Source organism: Symphalangus syndactylus, chromosome 13, assembly GCF_028878055.3.
Source record: "Symphalangus syndactylus isolate Jambi chromosome 13, NHGRI_mSymSyn1-v2.1_pri, whole genome shotgun sequence".
In the NCBI taxonomy this organism is placed as follows: Eukaryota; Metazoa; Chordata; class Mammalia; order Primates; family Hylobatidae; genus Symphalangus; species Symphalangus syndactylus.
In genome coordinates this window covers 111,130,365-111,152,435 of record NC_072435.2, presented here as the reverse complement: position 1 = coordinate 111,152,435, position 22,071 = coordinate 111,130,365, and the positions used below count along the sequence as shown (strand labels likewise).

The following is a 22,071-nucleotide window of genomic DNA, read 5'->3' as shown; positions in this document are numbered from 1 at the left end:
TGCCTCCAAGAGCTGCTTATTTTCTTTCTATTTATTCATTTTTATTTATTTATTTATTTTTATTTATTCATTTATTTTTGGGACGGAGTCTCGTTCTGCCGCCCAGGCTGGAGTGCAGTGGCACAATCTCAGCTCACTGCAAGCTCTGCCTCCCGGGTTCACGTTATTCTCCTGCCTCAGCCTCCCCAGTGGCTGGCACTACAGGCGCCCGCCACCACGCCTGGCTATTTTTTTTTTTTTTTTTGTATTTTTTAGTAGAGATGGGGTTTCCCTGTGTTAGCCAGGATGGTCTCGATCTCCTGACCTCATGATCTGCCCGCCTTGGCCTCCCAAAGTGCTAGGATTATAGGCGTGAGCCACCACACCCAGCCCCAAGAGCTGCTTATTTTCAAAATGTCATAAACGTAGAAAGGCAGAAAGAAGAAAATAAAAGCCTACCATCTTTTGAGTAAGTTGAAGGATGCTTATTTTGACGTATGGGATTAATAATGACCATAGCTGGTAATTATTGAGTTCCTGGTTAGTGCTAGGCATGGTGCAAATGCTTCATAAGATTATCACATTTAATTTACACATTGGGCCTCTAAGGTAGGTGCTATTACTGTCCTCATTTGGCAGATAGAGAGACAGACACTTCCAGTCTTTTTTGGGGGTCCCAGAAGTGATGCCCTGACCTGAGACAAGATATCAGATGAAAGTGCTTTATTTGGGAGTTAATTCTGGAACACTGGGTGGGAAGTGACCAGGTCACCTCTGCAGGAAACAGGGGCTCAATCCTCCCCAGGAACACTGAGAGTCAGTGCAGGGCAGGCACTGCAGAGAAGAGGCCAGCTCCTGTTTGTCAATGATTGAGGGCCACTGGGTGGAAGCACTGATTCAGGCCGCTTCCTCCATGGCCTGTGCACAGGCAGGAAAAAACCTCAGGCTGAAGAGTCCAGGTGCTGACAGCTGTAAGTCTGACTACTTGCATTGAAATAGGAAAGTGAAATAGAAATATAAGACTCAGGAGCTGGGGGCTGGGAGGGCACATGGCATTCACCATACTCAGGTGGTTAACTTCCTTACTCAAGGCTACACAGCTACTACCTGCAGCCAGGTTAAAAAGCCAAGTCTTTGCTTGTTTAAATAATCTGAGAGAGTTGATGGAAGTGTAAATTAGTTCAACCACTGTGAAAAATAGTGTGGCGATTCCTAAAAGACCTGAAAAACAGAACTACCATTCGACCCAGCAATCCCATTACTGGGTATATACCCTAAGGAATATAATTATTCTACCATAAAGACACATGCATGCATATGTTCACTACAGCACTATTCACAATAGCAAAGACATGGAATCAACCTAAATGCCCATCAGTGGTAGAGTGAATAAAGAAAATGTGGTACATATACACCATGGAATACTATGTAGCCATAAAAAAGAAAAAGATCATGTCCTTTGTAGGAACATGAATGGAGCTGGAGGCCATTATCCCTAGCAAACTAACGCAGAAACAGAAAAGCAAATACTGCATATTCTCACTTGTAAGTGGGAGCTAAATGATGAGAACATATGGTCACAAGGAGGAGAACAACAAACTGTGGCCTACCAGAGACTGGAGTGTGGGAGGAGGGAGAAGATCAGGAAATATATTATAACTAATGGGTACTGGGCTTAATACCTGGGTGGCAAAATAATCTGTACAATAAACCTTCATGAAATGAGTCTAGCTGTATAACAAACCTGCACATGTACCCCTGAACTTGAAAGTTTTTAAAAGTTCCCCTTAACAAAAATAATCTGAGAGAAAACTCATGGGTTCCCTATTCCCTTGCCTTACTTGTCTTTCTCCAGTCGTTCCCTATCCTCACCCTGCCCAGGTAAAATCCGTGGACCTCATCAGCTTCAGCAATCCATGAAGGCTTGGCTTCTGGGAAATAGAAGAGAATACTGCATTTCATGTTTTGTTTTGTTTTTACCAATTTGGTGGGTGGGTGGTGGAGGCTTGTCTGAGACACTGGTTCCTGTTGACTTCTGATTAAAAATGACTTCAACTCGTTGCCTCCCTTCTACTGAAGGCTAGTGCATTACCATTAGTAAGAGTATTGACGTTTAAAAATGAGCCTGTTACTGAACCTATTTAACAGCTATTGAACTACCCATGTTTAAATATTTACTCTGCGCGATTCCAACCTGTTGGTCCTTCTTCGCCTCTGACAGTGGATAGATTGTCAGAACTTCCATCTCTGCAGCTTCCGTGAAAAGAACACTTCAAACATTATAATATTGATGGGTACGTTCAGGAGACTGGGTGTTTAAAGAAAGTGGATTTTATGGTAACTGAGATTTAACATAAAATCTGGATACCTGGCACATCCAACCTTTTGTGTGGGTAATCTTTATATCTCATTTCTTCATTCATTCACTCATTCATTCATTCATTCATTTCATGCCTACTGTGTGCCAGGCACAGAGTAGTGAGCTAGGCCAGCCTAGAGAAGTCTATGAAACTACATATTTCCTTGTGTGTCTTGTGATCCATCATTTAAAATATCTCCTTTCATCCAAGTTTGAAGGTGTAAGACAGAGTTTCCCAAATATTTGGGAGTCAGAGGTTGCTTTGAGAATGTGATGGAAGGCAATGAGATTTCTCATACGAGCTCATCATTTTACCTCCATTTTCAGTATGGTTGGTTATTCACGGGTCTCTGGATTCTGAGAGTCAGGGAAAGAACAAGTGGATGTTACTTCTGGAAGTTCTGTCTCTGTTTACTAAACTTCTAATAGGCAATCATTTTTCTCCCCATTTGTTTTCTAAAATTTGAGCAAGAAAAATGGTATCTCTTAATTGAAAGTTCTAGCCCTTTAGGAATTTATACTCTAAATGCTAGTTCTTTGTGTTTTCCAGCTATTCATAAACTCATTTTTTTTTTGTTTTTCCCCCTTTTCCTATTTTTTCTTTAAAATTCTTTTTTCTTCTTTTTTAGAGACAGGGTCTGGCTATGTTGCTCAGGCTGGTCTTGAACTCCTGACCTCAAGGGATCCTCCTGCTCTGGCTTCCCAAGTAGTTAGGATTACAGGTAGGACAAGCTATTGAGCCTGGCTTCCATAAATTCACTTTATATGAACAGTAAAAATCTACTTACAAGAAAACAACCTTACTTTATACTCATACACAGAGATTCAAACCCTCTGTCATGATTTATGAACGTTTCTCTATAAAGGTAAGAAGTGATCCCTATCAGCATTTAAACCTTGCTCAGAGTTTTGAATCACCACAACCCCTGCCAAGCCTGGTTCATTGCTAAAGCACTGAAACAATGGAACAAAGCCTATTTGATGGCAGTTTGACATCTGAAATTCTATTTCTAATTGTAAAATTTTAAAACGTTTAAGATCAATCTGTTTCTGATGCAATGTATAGTATATTTAAATTGTGGAAAGCTTATTAAAGTATATACCCATAATATTGTATTACATATGTTCACATATAATAGTTTCCATTATTGATCATTTAGTATATATTATTTTTTAAACATTTATTGTAGGTTCAGAGGTACACGTGCAGGTTTGTTATATAGGTAAACTGTGTGTCACAAGGGTTTGGTGTACAGATTATTTCATCACCCAGGTAATAAACATGGTACCCGACAGGTATTTATTCTTATCCTCTCCCTCCTCCCATCCTCCATCCTCAAGTAGGCCTCAGTGTCTGTTTTTCCCCTCTTTGTGTCCACTTTTTTTTTTTTTTTTTTTTTTTTTTTGAGACAGAGTCTCTCTCTGTGGCCCAGGCTGGAGTGCAGTAGCTCAATCTCAGCTCACTGCATGCTCCACCTCCTGGGTTCACGCCATTCTCCTGCCTTAGCCTCCCGAGTAGCTGGGACTACAGGCGCCCACCACCAGCCTGGCTAATTTTTTTGTATTTTTAGTAGAGATGGGATTTCACCGTGTTAGCCAGGATGGTCTCGAGCTCCTGACCTCGTGATCTGCCCACCTTGGCCTCCCAAAGTGCTGGAATTACAGGTGTTTTAATTGTTTAGCTTCCACTTATAAGTGAGAAAATGAAGTATTTCGTTTCCTGTTTCTGTGTTAGTTTGCTTAGGATAATGGCCTCTAGCTCCATCCATGTTCTTGTAAAGGATATGATCTCATTCTTTTTTTATGGCTGCATAGTATTCCATGGTGTATATATACCACATTTTCTTTATCCAGTCTACTCTTGATGAGCATTTAGGTTAACTCTATATCTTTGCTATTGTGAACACTGTTGCAATGAACATATACATGCATGGGTCTTTATAGTAGAATGATTTATATTCCTTTGGGTATATACCCAGTAATGAGATTGCTGGGTTGAATGGTAATTCTATTTTAAGTTCTTTGAGAGATCACCACACTGTGTTCCACAATGGCTGAACTAATTTACACTCCCATACTTGCATTATTTCTTTTAATTCTTACAGCAGCACTATGAGGCAGGTATTGTTATGAGTCTGTTTTTTAGAAGATGAAAAAGAAGTTGAGAGAGAATATTAATCCAAAGATACTTGCACACTCATGTTTATAGCAACACAATTTGCAATTGCAAAAATGTGGCACCAACCCAAATGCCCATCAATCAACAAGTGGATAAAGAAACTGTGGTGTGTATATATATATATACACACACACACAATGGAATACTACTCGGCCATAAAAAGGAATTAATTAATGGCGTTTGCAGCAACCTGGATGGGATTGGAGACTATTATTCTAAGTTAAATAATTCAGGAATGGAAAACCAAACATCATATGTTCTCACTCATAAGTGGGAGCTAAGCTATGAGGACGCAAAGGCATAAGAATGACACAATGGACTTTGGGGACTCAGGGGGAAAGAGTGGGAAGGGGGTGAGGGATAAAAGACTACAAATTGGGTTCAGTGTATACTGCTTGGGTGATGGGTGCTCTGAAATCTCACAGATCACCACAAAGAACTAACTCATGTAAGCAAGCACCACCTGTTCCCCCAAAACCTCTGGAAATAAAAAATTTAAAAATAAAAATAAAATACTAATGTTTTAGGATAAAAGAAAAAGAAATCCAAGTAAAAGGTGGTGAAGCCAGGATTTGATCCAAAGGTCTCATGCACCAAATCTCATTTGTTTAATATCATTTCCATTACCCAGAGGCAACTTTTGTTAACATTTTGGTGTCTTTCTTTATTCTTGATTCTTAAAACTTATTTAAAACTATTAAATATTTTATTTTGTATTCTGCCTTTCGTCCTGGCGTCAGAAGTCTTTCTTTTACATGTCAGTAAAAGCTTTCTAAATATTTTTATTTGCTACTTAATTGCTAGCTAACCATTCTGCTATTAATGAACTTGTAGGGCCTTTCAAGTTTCTTGTATTGTAAATAACACCGTAAAGGACGTGTTTAAACATGAACATTTGTGTAGACTGATTTTGAAAATCAGGTTGTGGATCTGAGTTCGATATGTTTGTTTTTTCTTTTTGTTTTTGGTAAGTCTTAGGGAGGGCAGCATATTTTTCAAGTCGAAAATGAGTCTTTGAATTTTACCTTATCTCTCTGCCCTAAGCCAATTTCTCAAAGTCAGACTCTTAAAGATTCTTGACTCACCTTCTTTTCTACATTGCCTAAGTGAGTTTTTTATTTTATAATGTTTGACAACTCAAATAATATTTTTGAAACATTTGAAGTATGGGCTATCTCATACCATCTATACATGTAGGGAATTGATGAGCAGGAAATCCCAAGAAGTGGAATATTTAAATGAATTTGATGATTGGCCTTGGAGTGTGTTATATGGATTACCTTGTAGGTTGCATTCAGCTAATAATGAAGTGATTTCGTATTCTCCAAATATTTGCTGACTCCAAATGAATGAAGAATTTGAGAGATATTTGCTGTGTAGCAAAAGCAAGCCCATGTGGTGATTTGCTTAAAATCCCACCTGTATTTTCTCTCTAATCATGTAACTTGTCACTGTGTATTATAGTTTCTGGTAGATTCATCTTTATCCTCCACTAGATCAGGAATTTCAGGAAGCCATACATGTACATCTGGTATACTGTGGCTGATAATATAATATCTGGCACATGGCCAGTATTCAGAAAATTGTGCTAGAAGGAAGCAAACAAGTGAGAAAGCCAGTCGTAGACAACCTTGCAAAAACAATTCTTGAGAAATGACTCTGCTTGTTAGGAATCATCATACATTGGAAAATTCTTAAACCTTCTTTTCAAGCATTATAAGAGAGAACGTTTTAGAACCATAACACTTGCAGAAAATGGCGAACTTAGGTGGCCTCTGGGGTCAGAACTTTGAGGACATGGCTGAAATGAGTTCAATCACTCTTTGAGTTATCAAAACTGCACTAATTCTAGGCTCACCCTGAGGAGGGGGGTTTCAATCTAATTGGGGGGAAACCTCTGCCTTGACAAAAAGTCACCTGTTTATATCCCATGGACTCTAAGAGGAACTGTCTCAGGCCATGAAATGCAGGCTGGACAAGCCCTTTCATGCCCCTTCACAGAGCGCTTTCTTTCTTTTGTTTTTGAATTCATAGGATGTCATAATCCTTACAGGATGGTCTGGCCCAAACCCTTCACCTGCTAGAAGGGGACACTCTGGGGTCAGCCTCTTCTGTTCTGACTCAGATAGCATCTCTCGGCGCCAATTGTGCAATCATTGGCCTCGCGTGACTCCTCAGTTTGCTCTTCATCTTCTGCTCTCCTCGCAGGCTGTGAAGGACAAGGATTAATTTACGGTGCTATGAAATGCACTGGGCTTATCAAGGGTTTTTATGGGTTAATATCCACAAGCTTCACCTCCCTTACCTTTGGTCCTGGAGATCATGTTTACAGTGCAGGCTTGAACTTAAGGGATGGGGTTAGGTGAGGAAGAAGGCAATTAAAGGACTCACAGTCACCTGCTGGCCCGTTCAGAGCAGGTAAGACTTGCCTAGGTGTAGGCAGGGGGCCCTTCACCCAGAGCCCTATCTCTGGAGGAAGATAAATTCACAGTTAATAAAGATAAGGGCCCGAGAGAAATGCCATTCAGGACTGCATTGCCAGCCCAGCCCAGCCGATCAAAGCCAAAAGTGACTAATTCTCTTAATGGGAAATACCGGGGGTCAGAGAAGGTTTTGTGTCACAGGGTTGGTGAGGAAAACCAGCTTGGGCAGGCATGGCTTTGAACCCTGCCTTCGCCACTTAACAGCCACGAGATCCTGAGCAAGTGTTTTTGCCTCTTTAAGCCTCAACCTGCGGGATCCCTCTTTCTTCTGTCTTAGGCCTCTTCAGAGCATGAACTATAATGGTGTATGAAAAGCAACTGGTGCCATGCTGGGCACAGGATAGCTAATCAATAAATGTGAATTTCTCCCTTTACCCCCTTTGCCCTTTTCTTCCTTTGATGGTGCCTTTGAAAATAAACTCATTTGGAGGCTGGGCGCGGTGGCTCATGCCTATAATCCCAGCACTTTGGAAGGCCAAGGCAAGCGGATCACTAGAGGTCAGGAGTTCGAGACCAGCCTGGCCAAGATGGAAAAACCCCGTCTCTACTAAAAATACAAAAATCAGCCAGGTGTGGTGGTGCACGCCTATAATCCTAGCTACTTGGGAGGTTGAGGCAGGAGAATCGTCAGAACCCAGAAGGCGGAGGTTGCAGTGAACCGAGATCACACCACTGCACTCCAGCCTGGGTGACAGAGAAAGACTTTGCCTCAAAACAAAACAAAACAAAAAAAAACTAAATTGATTTGGTTTGCTTGTATCCTTTCATTCATTAAGCCACTGGTTCATGCGACAGACATATAAAGCACTTACTAAGTGCCAGAATCCAGTCTCAGCATAGAGCATATTTAAAATATCAGATGCAAAATTTGTCCTTAGGAAGCTATGGTCTAAAGAGGGGAAGAAACGTTAATTCGGATAGCTACCACGCATTGAACACTTATGACATGCAGTACTTTTCCTGCATTTACTCATTGACTCCTCATAACAACTCTCTGAGGTAGATACCATCATGATCCCATTTTATGGATGGGAAAACTGAGGCACGGGGTCATGAAGTAACTTACCCCAGATGCCACAATTAGTAAGTGTCAGAGTATAAGTGTACCCTGTAGCCCGTGTGCAGAAAACCACTGGGGTGTTACAAGAAGATAACTATTAACCCTTTGCACTTGGCGATTTACCCATTTGGGGGCTGTTGGTGGAATGTGGCTAATTTGGTTGTCCACCCCCTTGCTAATCCAGAGTGTGTGGTCCGTGGCCTGGCAGCATGGACATTCCCTGGGAGCTGGCAAGAAATACTGAATCTCAGGCCCCACCTCAGACCTGCTGAACCAGTCTCATTTTGACAAGCTTCCAGGGGATCTATGTGCCCGCTGGAATTTGAGAAGTGTTTGTTTATATGTCCAAACTGTCTTTCCACTGGTATAATTAAAATAACAACTAAAAAGCCACCCAGGTAGTGCTATTGTATAGCCCTGAAGTCACTGGGTTGAGGAGACATGTGAGATGCCCATAGGAAGTAGCCTGGGCACCCCTTAAGTGGCTTGACCCCATATTTCTTCAACCCCCTTAAGACTCTGCTATCACCTACAGTGTCTTCCCTAAAGTCATCAGCGGGGTTCAAATGTGCCTTGGCATAGAATCTCCTGCAATGCTTCCTAAGCAGAGATGTTGACCTGCAGAATGTGCCCTGTTGTGGGCATGGGTGGGGTTAGGGTCAGTTTCTGGTCCACTCTCCAGCATCCTCATGGCCCTCATCATTATCTGCAATGACGTGAGTCATTCAACTGCTCACCTCTTCACCACAGAGTCATTCCATTAGACTGTCACTTTCATGGGGGCAGCTATTTACCTGGCTCAATTAACTCTGCATCCCAGCACCAGGAAGAGACCTAGCACATAGGAGGTGTTCAATAAATATTTATTGAATGAATGAATAAATGCAGAAACCTATTCTAAACTTTTTTTTTTTTGAGACAAGGTCTCACCCTGTCACCCAGGCTGGAATGTAGTGGTGCACTCTCAGCTCACTGCCACCTCCCCTTATGGGACTCAAGCAATCCTTCTCTCTCAGCCTCCCGAGTAGTTGGGATTACAAGCATGTGCCACCATGTCTGGCTAATTTTTTCTATTTTTTGTAGAGATGCGGTTTTGTCATGTTGCCCAGGCTGGTCTCGAATGCTTGGACTAAAGCAATCCTCCTGCTTCAGTCTCCCAAAGTGCTGAGATTACAGGCATGAGCCACTGCACCTGGCCTAAACTTTTAAGTAAATAATTCCCAAACTTTAGTGATTGAACAATGATTAGAAATAAATTATGTGTCACACCCTGCAACTGACCACAGCTCTTCAGGGTGCCTAAGAGGGCTGAGATTGGAGAACAGCCCAAACTTACCCATCATATTAATTTAGTACTGCTGCTGCAACGGAATTACCACAAATGCAGTGGCCTGAAACAACGCATATTTACTATTTTACAATTCTGGAGATAAGAAGTTCTAAAATCAAGGTCTTGGCAGGGCTGCATCTCTTCTGGACACTTTAGAGGAGAATCAGTTTCCTTGCTTTTTTTTTTTTTTTTTTTTTTCTCCTAGAGGCTGCTCACAGGCCTTGGCTCACGGCCCCCTTCTGTTCTTCAAAGCCAGTAGTTGCATTGCCCTGATCTCTGCTTGCCTTCACATCTCCTCTGTCTCTGGCTCTCCTGCTTCTTTCTTATGAAGACCCTTGTGATGACATTGGACCCTCCTGGGTAATCCAGCATAATCCCCTCATCTCAGGGTCCTTAGCTTAATCACATCTACAGAGTCTCTTTTGCTCTGTAAGGTCACATGTTCACAAGTTCTGGGGATTCCAGGGATTAGGATGTGGAAATCTTTGGTGGGGGGTTGGGCATTATTCTGCCTAAACTGACTTTACTGCCCACCCCAGAATAAAAGTGAGTTGAGGCTGGTATCTCCTTGGAGTGGTGTCTGCTATGTAGATCCATCACTGCTCATTTATCCCAGGCTTTTTCTGTGCGATGACTCTCTGGGTCTCTTCCATTTCATTTCCTCCAGGATCCTTCCTCCCTTTTATGCCACCTTTCTTGGTACTTTAGATTCTTAGGATATTCATGCTGAACAAATATTCATTTTTATTATCAAATTTTTTTTAGGACAGGGATATCCAACCTTTAGGATTTAGTGTTAATCACTAATTGTCAACTAACTGTCAATCACTAATGAATCAACTAAGATTGTCCACTTTGGATATGCCACCTTGACAAGAGCAGATTCCAAGGGTCATGGGATACATGATACTTATTATTTTCTGGTGATGGGTGATACTTATTTTGGTTTTTGTTTGTTTGTGTGACTTTTGTACCACCCATGAAGATAATTTGAATACTCTTAGAAGGGTAACCAAACTAGACGAGGATCTTGGAACATCTGAGAATAAACCTGAAATCAATTCATCACATCTATTACATGAAGAAATGGTTTCTTTGGCTCAAAGCTCACAAAGTGGATCCCAAGGGAGAAACAGAAAGTGGCTTAAGAGAATAAACCCAGATCCATGGTCCGTGAATGGTGCTACCCAATGTCAAGAAGTGACAACCTGGTTGTGAGAAATATGTCTTGGTAGGCACCCTTTTCTCTAGAGTCCAATGAGGATAAACTATAGCCTTGACTGAATTCAGCAAAGAGCGTAGGACTAAGTACTGGCGCCAAAGCCTTGCTCTCAAAGTCCTGTCATTCTAAAGTTCCAGAACTTTCTTTAACTTAGGCAGTGCTGTCAGGCAGAGGCTTTTGAAGGGCCAGATGGGACCCGTGGAGAAGAGGTTAATTCTTATCACACTTGGGTCATCGCTCCTCACATCTCTTTATAACTCGTGAGATACCTGGCTCCTGACTGACTGTGTCAAGGAGGGTGTGGCCCCCACGTCTGGGCCTCCCCTCTCCTGCTCGTGGGGCCATCGTGTTCTGATTAGTATTAATAATTGATTTATATAGCACCTTTTACAAGCCTGCAAATACTGTCTGCAACCAGCCTGTGTGTGGACACACGCATCACTTCACTCTCAGATGATAAGCTGCCACCTCACGGGGTGGGCAGGGAGGTGCGGCGGGCGCCAGTCACCTCGGTGGCGCCAACGACGTGACAAGGAGACAGTTTGCTGGAGGAAGTAGGGCAGCACCTTATCTCTGCTGGCTGGGGTGGGGGACTGGGCAGAGGTGATTCTGGGCTTATAATTAATAACTCGAAGGGTTGGACTTGTGAGTACTCCAGGTCAGGAAAGCATCTTTTGGCATAGGATAGGGTTGCTTAATTACCCCATTATTTAGATGAAAAGAACCCAAAACAAAACCCTGAGATGCTGATGGAATAAAAGAATGTCAATGGCAGAGATAGGGTAAAGCCAACACATCTGTGAGTCACATCAGCATGTAACCTGGGGCCGTATGCCTTTGTTTCCCCTGCCAAGCTGAAGCAGATGGTGGAAGATGGTTATTCAAGGCTTGCGTCATTGGGTGCCATATTGTACGGGGCTTGGGGTGCTCATCTTACATTTTGAGATATCCTAAGTTAGTGTTTGAAGGAAGCTGAGGGTTTACAGGGCCCTCATTTGAGCTTTGAGAAGTCCTGTCGTAAAGAAACTCATTAAATTTAATTTAGTTCAATATTTCCCAAATCTACTTGATGTGATCATTTTGATGAGCATCTGCCTGTTAGAGTTCATTTAGGATCTTTACTTATGTTTTTGAGAAAAATCAGCATCATGTAGTTTAAGAAAATGAGTTCTGAATTAAGTCAATATTCTAGTGGTCTCAAATGAGATCATTCATGTAGAGACAAGTTCTACAACTTACCAGGTAGGTAATCATGGGAAAGTCACAGACCTTCTTGTAACCTCAGTTTCCTCATTTATAATAGTACCCACTGCACAGGGATGAGGCATAGTGCCAGGCACATAGTATCTGCTCTGTAAAGATAAGCTATTTCTTATTTTATCATCATGAGGAGCATCAACATGTCCATCATCTTCATCAAATAGCAATGCTCTCTGAGGAGAAATGAAACATCTTGGTAGATCAAACAACAACAACAACACTCAGTTTCCCAGAAAGGAGGGATGAGATACAGAGAAAGGTTTCCATGTTTGCTCAGATTCTAGTGTCCTATTCCTTGGGAGGTCAGTGGGGAGAATCCAGACTCACCTAGAAGTAAAGGCCAAGCTCAGGAATGAGTCAGAGCTCTTGAGTGGCCAAGTGGAAGGATTCAGAGACCAGGAATAAAGTCGGAATTCCCTAGGAGGCCATGCGATGGGGTGTGGACTGAGATGAGGAGGTATCTAGAACTTTGGCAGAAACATCTGGATTAGAACTTTTCAACTCCATTCCACCCAACTCTAGTCCATGTTCCATGAACAAAGGGTGGCATTACCAAGTCAATAGGGGGATGGCAGCACGAGCTTCCCCTCTCGGAGAGTCAGGAAGTTGATCCATGTAGTAAAAGCTTTGAGAAGTCTTGCAGTAAAGAAACTCATTACATTTAATTTAGTTCAGTATTCCCCAAACCCATTTAATTCCTGGACTACCTCCTTTATTTTATTTTATTATTTCATAAAATAATACATATTTTTACCTAAACATACTTTGGGAGAGATTGTTGATTTAGACCATGAGAATTTGGAAGAATTGTCTCTTCCAAAGCTGGAAAAAAAAATCAGAGATTTTAAAAATCGAATCTATGTGTTTTTAATGTATCCTACTTGAACATCTTTTTTTGTTTGTTTGAACTTGTAAAGAGACTCACCACCACTTCTAGGTTATTGTGTTTGTGTTTGTGTTTGAAGTGTTGGTCTGGATTTTGCAGCTATTTTAAATGGCTTACTTAAAGGATGAGGAGGGAGGAATAGCCATGTTCCCAATTTGTGATAATGTCAATACTATTTATAATCCTGTTGATACTAGTCACAATAATGTGTTTTTATGATCATGTCAATACTATCTGTGATCGTGCCAGTACAATAGTAGCAACAATTTTCATTGATGAGTGCCATTTATGAAGTCCTGTCTGTGTACCCTTCCCTATGCTAAGTTGGTGACATGTGTTATGTCATGTAGTTCTCCAAATAGGAAAATGAAGAACAGAAGAGATAGGAAGCTTGTCCAAAATCATGTCACTAGAGAGTAGCAGAGCCAAATTTGAATCCAGAACCAACCCTAAGAACAAAGCCATGGCTTTCATGTTGCACCTCGCATGCAGTTGCTAATTCTTCCTTCCTCCCTCCATTCTGAATCCTTTCTGAGTGACTCAAGGGTCTTACCCTAGTATCAGGAGCAAGAGCTGCTCTGAGTGATTGGAAGCTGCGGCTCAGGACCTAGAAGGCTGCTGAGTCACCAGCAGGCTGTGCTGTGGCAGAGGCAGCCTTAGCAGGGGTAGATGCATGCACGTCTCAGGCTGCTGGGGCTCTGTCCTGTGGACCTTGAACTTCGGGTGCCAGACACAGCTGTGTGTTGTCCAGGTGTCACTTTCATTTTCTGAGGCCCACACTTGCGCACACTCAGAGAGACTTTACATGGGCACCTTCTTGTTATTTACCCAGGAGGGGTACTAGCCACTCTGATTTGCCCAGGACTGTCCTGGTTTTAGCACTGAGAGTCCTATGTCCTAGAAAACCCTTCAGGCTCTGGCAACCGGGGACAGTTGGTCACTCTAAATAGGTCCTTTCGTCTATATAGAGCCCTCAGGTGAGACTTGTTTAAAGGCAAAGGGAAGCTAAGTTCAGGGCCTTTAAAAATAAGCAGTTTCTGCAACAGAAAAATGCAGTAGAATGTAGGTCAATTCTGACTATCAAAAAAAAAAAAAACACTCAAAAACCCTCATTGGAAAAATTAAAACAAAAATTTTTTAAAAAACCTCACCAAGTCTTCTTCATTGAATCCAGCATTTACTAATTCAATAAAAGTGCTTTTAAAATAATACTCTTCTACTCCTCTGTTACTAAGTCGTGAGTGTTTAATCCATGCCAGGCTCCTTGCTCAGCCCCTGACGTACAAAACTTCATTGAATTTGTGCAATTACCCCAAAAGGTAGGCATTATTATTATTATTTTTTCTTATTTTTTTTTTTTTTTTTTTGAGACAGGGTCTTGCTCTGTCACCCAGGCTGAGGTGCAGTGGCACAATCTCAGCTCACTGCAACCTCCGCCTCCCAGGTTCAAGCAATTCTTCTGCCTCAGCCTCCTGAGTAGCTGGGATTACAGTCACCCACCACCACACCTGGCTACTTTTTGTGTTTTTAGTAGAGATGGGGTTTCACCATTTTGGTCAGGCTGGTCTCAAACTCCTGACCTCGTGATCCACCCGGTAGGTGCTATTTTTATGCACAGTTTGACAGATGAAGAAACTGAGGGTCAGTTAGATCACTTGCCTAACGTCACAGCTAGGAGGTGCCTGATGCAGGTGACTTAGACTCAGGTGACCTGAGAGCAGGCTGTAGGCACTCACCACCCACTAGGCCATACTGCTCCCTCTGCTAACTAGTGATGGACACTTTAAGAAATGAATATCTTTGGCTCATAATCATACCAGAGTATGAGCTTTCTGAGGGTAGCTTCTTATTCACGAATGTATCCTCAGAGAATGCAGCATGGGGCTATGCACATAGTAGATGCTCAGTTAATGTTTGCTAAATTGTATTATAGTGAAAATAAATTTATATTTTCTTTGCCCATAGCAAAAAAATTATTTTGCAGAAGTCCTGGTCTGTTTTCTTTATTTATCCACCAGAATAAAAGCCATTTTAGTAGGGGGCAGTGGTTCATGCCTATAATCCCAGCACTTTGGGAGACTGAGGTGGGTGGATCACTTGAGGTCAGGAGTTCAAGACCAGCCTGGCCAATATGGCAAAACCGCATCTCTACTAAAAATAAAAAAGTTTACCTGGGTGTGGTGGCATGTGCCTGTAATCCCAGCTACTTGGGAGGCTGAGGCAGGAGAATCATTTGAACATGGGAGGTGTAGGTCGCTGTGAGCCTAGATCGCACCACTGCACTCCAGCTTCGATGACAGAGCAAGACTCTGTCTCCAAAAAAAAAATCCATTTTAATATATCTATCTCCACATAAGATTATAAACTCTTATCATATATGTACATATACATAAACACACACATATATAAACATATATACAACACACACCTAATACATAATATATATAATAGGTGTTATGCACACACACATATACATATATATTTATTTATAAAGACAAGCCCATACTCTTTTATTCACCTCTGCATTCCAACTATTATCACAGTGCCTGGCACATAGCAGGAGCTAAATAAATACTTCCAGAATGAAAGAATGAATAAATGCAAGCTGCCCACAAGAAAAACTCTGAATACAGAGATCTGTGTTGCTCCTACGGAAATTTCCCCACATGCTGTTTAAACCACATCTGGGCCTCGTGTGAGTCCAGCAATTTCAGTACGGAGGGCTGGGCTACATCAGTTATGAAGAGATTGTCTCAGGATGCCTATTTCATGGCAGAAAACATGCAAACACACTCTCCATTTCCTCTTAAAGCTGCTGCCATCAGTAACTGCCCCAGTCAGTCCCGCTGAGAAAGGTCAGCCCAGGGGCTTCAGGTTTGGGTCCCAGGGAATATCTGCAGATGAAGAAACTATCAAATCATAATAGCAAACATGCACACAGCACTTTACTTTGTGCCTGTCTCTCTGCTGAAATGTTATGCATAATTAACCCAATTATACTTCACAACAACTTGATGAGGTTGGTATCATTTAATCCCCAATTTACAGATAAGAAAATGAAGACTTACGAGGTCATGTAACTTGTTCAAGGTCACAGATCTTGTAAGTCTGGCTTGAGCCCATGGTCCTTACTCCTTTAAGGCATTCTCTATAACCTGTAAAGCAAAAGATGACGGGGCACTTGGGTGACCATTCCCATAAATGCTACTGTGTGGTATATATTATGCAAGGGGCTGATATTCCCAAAGAATACTCATTTTTCAAATGGCACAGAAATATTAATAATCATCAATACCAATAGCTACCACCATTGAGCAGTCCCTATATATGCACAGCTTCTGGCCATTTGCTTATTAGTATGACAGGAGGTAGGTGCTTTTTCTCATCTCCACCATATAGACAAGGAAAGAAACTGAGGCAGAACAAGAGACAATGGCTTATGCAAACTCAGACAATAGAAAGAGAGTAATTGGGATTTAATCCAGGACTTTCTGACTCTAAACCCATGCATGAACGCATACCATAATACTTTATTATCTTAGAAATAACAGGAAAAATGTGGGCTCAGTAGGTGAGAACTCCAGGAAGCTTGAGCAAGGGCTGCATTTCTTCTACTACACCAAAGCAAGCATGGGTAGGTAGCAAGAGAAGGTGATGTGTGAAGGATGGATCATACTATGCTCTGGAAGCATAGACCTGCCCCCAGTTTTCCACTGTTTTCTGAATATGCCACGTGATCCATGACCCTCTTGACTTACGCTATTGCTTCTTTCTCAAAAGCCCTTTCCACTCTCTCCCACCTCCCACTGACTACCTGTTTGACCAATTCTTCATCTTCATGACAGTTCAAATTATTGCTGCCTCTGCAAATTATCCCCAAGCTTCCCCAAACTCCGCCCTGTCACCTCCAGTAGTCCACTTCATTAACCCCAATTCTATCTAGTTCTAGTCTCTTTTCGTCTAAATTTCTCTAGTGGAGAGGGGAACACCACTAGTTCTCTAAGACGTCCCTTAGGTAGAAAGAGCTTTCAGGGTCAAGTATAGTTGGGGAGTGCTGCTAACTGTATGCTGCCAAGTCAGGGAAGTTTACAAAGAGACACTTGCAGAGTAAAGGCCCTGAGAAGTCCCGCAGTGAAGAGAACAGCATTTCATATTTGACAATGGAACACTTCTCCCAACCAACTTTTCTTTGGCAGTAACATCCTGTTCATGGAGCAGATTGCTGTAGTTATTTATTTGTGGACCTGCCTCCTCTACCTAATTGTGAGTTTTCTTCAGAGATTGTTATTTTATGATCTCTAGATCTCCAACACTGGGTTAATGTTTGTTGTGTTGAATTAAAGCGGTTTTACAGGCAAACCTAAGCGGAGGCAAAGCTGCCAAATCCTGTATGCAGATGCCACATAGAAGGAAAGCTTGTCCCTCTTTCCACCCTCACTGCCCCACTGGGCATTTGGCAACCTTCACACGATCAAATAATAAGCTTCCTCGCCATCAATCTCCACGGATGTGGGTGCCCTCGGGATGTGACAACTCATGAAAATTGTGGTTGAACACATTTTAGCTTTTCTTTCTAAATTCCCAGACTTTGTCTTTTTGAGCTGTCTCCAGAATCTTCCCAAGGGGGATTTTCCTTGTTCCTGTAAACTAGAGATTTATGTTCCTCATGTGGACTTTTCCCAGCTTAGCTGAATTCTTAGTTGTGGGTGTGTTCCTTCAGGCGGAAGTGTGTGAAGCAGAGGACGTTGGAGAAACTGCTTTGTAGTGAGATTCTTAGACTAGTTCTTACCTGCGAGGAATAATTTGCAAGGTGACGTGGTGTAGTGGAAAAGACGTTGGCTTCTGGAATCAGAAGAGCCTAGAGTTTGCCTCCTGTAGCCCTCTGACTCTGGGCATGTTCCCCAACTTTTTGGATTCTCCTCCACATCCTTATCTACAAAGTTAGAGTGACCACATGTGTCTTGTAGGATGTGGAGAGCACAGCTGTTATTGTTATGCATTGTCTTCCCTTTGGATCCTGAGTCCTACTCTTGTTAAGGCCTGTCTCCACTCTCATCATCTCTTCACCACCACCATCAATTCAACTCACTTTTGGTGTTTTGTTTTGTTTTGTTTCTGCATCCCTCCTTCCAGCTGTTCCAACTTTATAACCTTACCTTTCTTCTTCCATTCATGTGCTCGATATCCTACTTAACCTGGTTCTCCTTATGAATCTTTTTATTTAAAAATCTCAATTTCTGTGTATTTTTGAAAGAAAGTCTTATTTTGTACCTGTAGGTATTAGTGGGCTTAATTAAAATGTAATCAGTTGAATCGATCCAGCTGTTAGACCTAGGACTTTTGCCAGAAAACAGGTCAGGACGTATGTTTTCAGTACTTTCCCCCCACAATTTGGCATAACTTTGATGGCTGAAATAATGTTGGGCCACAGTTGTGTCACTGAATGCCGGCCCTAAAGGGGTCTTGTTGCCTCGCACCTAATAGCTTTCAACAAAAGAATTTGGAAAAAGCACATCAAAGCAAACCATGCAAAAGCAGAAGAAAAGAAGTGGCTAATATAAAATCAAACAATAAGGACAAAAAATGATCAAAATTTGGTAAGTAAACTTAAGAGATTATTGTTTGAGAAACAAATCTTAAAAGAGCAAGTTACAGAAAACTTAACAAAGAAAAAAATGAGGAAATCCAAATACCCCAAGTTAGTGGTGAGAAACAGGATATGAAGATATGAAGGGGATATTTAAAGTTATAGGAGTGTTATATATATATTTCTGCATCAAGATTTCTCAACCTCAACACTATTGACATTTTGGGATGGACAGTTCTTTATTGTGGGGCCTATCTTGGGCATTGTGGGATATTTAGTGGCATCTCTGATCTCTACCCACCAGATGCCAGTAGGACCTCCCACCCCTAAGCTGTGACAACCGAAAATGTCTCCAGACATTGCCAAATGTCCCCTGGGAGGCAAAAATCCTTTCCTGCTGAGAAACACTCTTCTATATTAATCACTTTTTAAAAAATGTAATGACATGACAAATTTTCCAGGGAAATATTAATAAAATTCATTAAAAATTAATATATGTGTGTAAGTATACAGGTATGTATGTGCCTCTATACATGTAGAGAAACCAGGGAAAACATTTGCGCAACTAGCAATATGTCCTCTTTAAAAAACAAAATCCTGAGTCAAAGGAATTTATCAGGGAAATATTTTCCATCTTCAAGAGAAAAGAAGTCATCATTCTCTATAAACTGCCAAGGTGACCAACTGTCTTGGTTTCCCAGAGTGGTTTTCTGGGATGTGGGGCTTTTGGTGATAAAACTTGGAAAATCTTAGGGAAATCAGGACAGTCCTAAAACCTTCCCACAGATAATGGCAGAGAATACACCAGTGCAGCACTAAAATGAAAAACTGCAGGCCACACCCACTTATAAATATAAATAAGGACATAGTAAACAAAAAAAAAAATCGACCTTAAATCATGCTGTATATAAAGCTAATGTTTTTATTTGTTTGCTTAAGAAGCTCTGTTCAGATAAAATTGTTTGTGAAGTCTCAATTTGTTGCAACAGTGGTACTGTGAATAGATCCTCCTTCTGGGTCTTCTGAGTCTTTTCCAAAATCGCAACCTCTCCTTCTTTCTTCCCCAATCTTTCCCTAAACCCACTCTCACATATTTCCTGAGGGGCTCCATGGAGCTCCCAGTGCCTTCTGGAGCACAACTGGAAATCCTACATTAGAAGGATAACCACCATGGTAAAGTAGGGTCTATACCAGGAATATAAGATGGTCCAACAAGGTTATTTTGATGCAGGTCAAAAAGGAATACTGGTAAATTCAAAATCCACGTGATTTAAAACAAGAATAATAAACAAGCTTTCATTAAACTAGAAGTATGCTTCTCTAACATAATACTGATTTTCTTTTTCAAATCAACAGAAACATCATTTATAGTGGAGGCCTTCTCACTGAAAGCAGAAATAAGGATGCTCATGGTTACCTTTTAGTAATTTTTAAGAAGTTTTAGTCAATGCAATAAGGCAGGAAGAAAACTACATAAGATGAAGATAAACAAGAAATAGAGACATAAAAATATAATTATTTGCAGATGATCTGATTGAATCAATGGAAAACTTTAAGAATAAAAGAGCCAAAATCTTCTCTATTTAAAAAAATTAGCCTAATAAATTTTGAAAAATATTTTTCAACGAAATCAAGATTAAGCAAAAATGATCTTAAAGTTAAAATTAAATGAGAGTAGCCATAAAGCTTTTTGTGAAAAATAAGAGAAGACTTACATTACCAAATTTAAAACATATTATAAAGCTACAGTAATTAAAACAGTATGTGTGTAATGACAAATAGACAGATGAAATTCAGTATAAAATCCCATGAATCATCTCAAGCACAGAAAAGAATATTTTATTTGTTTGCTTAAGAAGCTCTGTTCAAATAAAATCACCTGTGAAGTCTCACGATAAAGGTGTCAGTTCGAATCAATGGAGAAATGATCAGCAGGTGAAGAATAATGCTGTGAAAAATGATAAATTATTTGACAAAATAAAACCCTTACTTTATGTCCTGTAGTAAACTTAATAGAAGTAGATTGAGTCACATATAAAAATTGAAATTATAAATGAATTACAAAAAATACAGATGAACTTTTATCGAACTCCAGTTGGAGGAGCCTTTTTTTAATCATAAAAGGTGAAACTACAAGTTATATATTAAACCAAATAAAAAATTAAAACCAGAAAATACACAAATCAAAATAAAGAGGACTGTAAGTTGAAAATATAGACATTATGGAAGTAAAATGATTATCGATTTTATTATATGAAGAGTTAGTGACAATTATTAAGAAGATAAATGTATAAATAGAAAAATCGGGCTAGGGATATGAATGGCCAATTAAAGTTATAAAAAGATCATCAACAGCAGCATTATAATAAAGTCAATGCAAATTAAAACAAGAAGATAGATACTGGTTTTTTGCCTATCAAATAGAAAAACAATATAGAATAATAATTATTGAGGTGATGGGAGTAAGAATCAGATTATCAAAGATATTCATCAAGATATATATACAAAGATGGTCATAAAATTACAATAGGGAAAAAGGAAATTAGCTGTACAGCAGTAGATTCTTACAAAAAAAATGTCATAATGCAAAAAAGGACAATCACGGCTGGGCACAGTGGCTCACGCCTGTAATCCCAGCACTTTGGGAGGTGGAGGTGGGCAGATCATGAGGTCAGGAGATCAAGACCATCCCAGCTAACACGGTGAAACCCCGTCTCTACTAAAAATACAAAAAAACTAGCCGGGAGTGGTGGCGGGTGCCTGTAGTCCCATCTGCTCGGGAAGCTGAGGCAGGAGAATGGCGTGAACCCAGGAGGCGGAGCTTGCAGTGAGTCGAGATTGCACCACTGCACTCCAGCCTGGCCCACAGAGCGAGACTCTGTCTCAAAAAAAAAAAAAAAAGAAAAAAAAGGACAATCACATATAGTGATTAAAAACCATGATCTTAAAGAATAGAAAGAAGTATTGGTGATAGATAAAATGAAAAAAGTTACAGAGTAATCTAAACAGCATGATAACATTTTTTGCCACAACCCCAAATATATAGATATCTACAACCAAGCAAGAGTGTAAAGATAGAAGAAAGCATATAGTGCCCATGGTTTTCTGATTGGTGACTTTTATTTTCTTCTTTGCACATTTTTTAATGTCCTGAATTCTTTTTTTTTTTTTTTTTTTTTATTATACTTTAGGGTTTTAGGGTACATGTGCACAATGTGCAGGTTTGTTACATATGTATCCATGTGCCATGTTGATTTCCTGCACCCATTAACTCGTCATTTAGCATTAGGTGTATCTCCTAATGCTGTCCCTCCCCCCTCCCCCAACCCCACAACAGTCCCCGGAGCGTGATGTTCCCCTTCCTGTGTCCATGAGTTCTCATTGTTCAATTCCCACCTATGAGTGAGAACATGCGGTGTTTGGTTTTTTGTCCTTGCGATAGTTTACTGAGAATGATGTTTTCCAGTTTCATCCATGTCCCTACAAAGGACACGAACTCATCATTTTTTATGGCTGCATAGTATTCCATGGTGTATATGTGCCACATTTTCTTAATCCAGTCTATCGTTGTTGGACATTTGGGTTGGTTCCAACTCTTTGCTATTGTGAATAGTGCCGCAATAAACATACGTGTGCATGTGTCTTTATAGCAGCATGATTTATAGTCCTTTGGGTATATACCCAGTAATGGGATGGCTGGGTCAAATGGTATTTCTAGTTCGAGAT

The 22,071-nt window shown here is 40.7% G+C and overlaps 1 long non-coding RNA gene across 1 annotated transcript in view; it reads left to right on the top strand.

The window, feature by feature from the left end:
- The first annotated feature begins 2,983 nt into the window (after positions 1-2,983).
- Positions 2,984-22,071, top strand: part of LOC129460036 (uncharacterized) — an 80,085-nt gene continuing 60,997 nt past the window's right edge. The window contains exon 1 of the long non-coding RNA XR_008650133.1: positions 2,984-3,060. This is a non-coding gene — a long non-coding RNA (uncharacterized lncRNA). The remainder of the gene's footprint in view (positions 3,061-22,071) is intronic.